Genomic DNA, 2,078 nt, shown 5'->3' on the forward strand with positions numbered 1-2,078 from the left:
AGGAGTACATCATGAGAAATGCTGGACTGGAAGAAACACAAGCTGGAATCAAGATTGCCGGGAGAAATATCAATAACCTCAGATATGCAGATGACATCACCCTTATGGCAGAAAGTGAAGAGGAACTAAAAAACCTCTTGATGAAAGTGAAAGTGGAGAGTGAAAAAGATGGCTTAAAGCTCAGCATTCAGAAAACGAAGATCACTGCATCCGGTCCCATCACTTCATGGCAAATAGATGGGGAAACAGTGGAAACAGCATCAGACTTTATTTTTCTGGGCTCCAAAATCACTGCAGATGGTGACTGCAGCCATGAAATTAAAAGACGCTTACTCCTTGGAAGGAAAGTTATGACCAACGTAGATAGCATATTCAAAATCAGAGACATGACTTTGCCAACAAAGGCCCGTCTAGTCAAGGCTATAGTTTTTCCTGTGGTCATGTATGGATGTGAGAGTTGGACTGTGAAGAAGGCTGAGCGCCGAAGAATTGATGCTTTTGAACTGTGGTGTTGGAGAAGACTCTTGAGAGTCCCTTGGACTGCAAGGAGATCCAACCAGTCCATTCTGAAGGAGATCAGCCCTGGGATTTCTTTGGAAGGAATGATGCTGAAGCTGAAATTCCAGTACTTTGGCCACCTCATGTGAAGAGTTGACTCATTGGAAAAGACTCTGATGCTGGGAGGGATTGGGGGCAAGAGGAGAAGGGGATGACAGAGGATGAGATGGCTGGATGGCATCATTGACTCGATGGACGTGAGTCTGAGTGAACTCCGGGAGTTGGTGATGGACAGGGAGGCCTGGTGTGCTGTGATTCATGGGGTCGCAAAGAGTCAGACACGACTGAGTGACTGATCTGATCTGATCAGTTCCACTTCATTGGACAGCTCCAGAAGACTCCTTGGGCATCTCCACAACATGGCACAACTTCCCCAGAATAAGGCATTCCAGAGAGACCAAAGAGTAAACTTTCATGATCTCATCTCAGAAGTCACAGACCATCCTCTACACCGCATACTATTTGTTAGAAGCAAGTCATTAAGCCCAGTCTTCACTCCAGTGAAGGACGCTTGACTTTTGGAAGGGAGCACCACTGAAGACTTTATTCAGTTCAGTTCAGTCACTCAGTCATATCCAACTCATTGCGACCCCATGAACTGCAGCATGCCAGGCTTCTCCGTCCTTCACCATCTCCCAGAGTTTGCTTAAATTCATTTCCATTGAGCTGGTGATGCCATCCAACCATCTCATCCCCTGTCAGCTCCTTCTCCTCCCACCTTCAATCTTTCCCAGCATCAGGGTCTTTGCAAATGAGTCAGTTCTTTGCATCAGTTGGCCAAAGGATTGGAGTTTCAGCTTCAGCATCAGTCCTTCTAATGAATATTTAGGACTGATTTCCTTTTGGATGGACTGGTTGGATCTCCTTGCAGTCCAAGGGACTCTCAAGAGTCTTCTCCAACACCACCATTCAAAAGCATCAATTATAAAGTCTCTCACTGTTTCCCCATCTATTTGCCATGAAGTGATGGGACCAGATGCCCTGATCTTAGTAGACACATTTAATTGTATTTTTTATTTAGTTTTGGCTGCACTGGCTCTCCATTGTGGTGTGTGAGCTTCTCTTTTGCTGAGCACAGGCTCTAGATCTCATGGGTCAGCACATGGACTCTTCAGCTGCACCACATGGATTGTGGTGCATGGGCTACTTTCCCTGTGGCATGTGGGATTTTAGTTTCCTGACCAGGGATCAAACCCACATCCCTTCCATTGAAAGGTGGATTTTTAACCTCTGAACCACCAAGGAAGTCCCTGTAGACGTATTTTCAAACAATACTCACAGTTTTTTCAATAAGCAGGTTAGACAACAGAAACTCAGAACATTCGCTCCATTTCACATGGAAGCTTCAGAACTCTTTGCTCCAGGCTTGCCTTTTCCCTCTCCCTCTACATGCTGGACACTCTCATTAGAGGCAAATGGTATTTCTTTCTGTTCCAAAGAATCCAGTATTTATCCTCTCCATTGCTCTTAGGGAAGATTCTTCTAAACACATTTTTCTCCTTCAACATGGCTGTGCCTTC

Source organism: Bison bison, unplaced genomic scaffold (genome assembly GCF_000754665.1).
Source record: "Bison bison bison isolate TAMUID 2011002044 unplaced genomic scaffold, Bison_UMD1.0 scf7180017864377, whole genome shotgun sequence".
Taxonomy (NCBI): domain Eukaryota; kingdom Metazoa; phylum Chordata; class Mammalia; order Artiodactyla; family Bovidae; genus Bison; species Bison bison.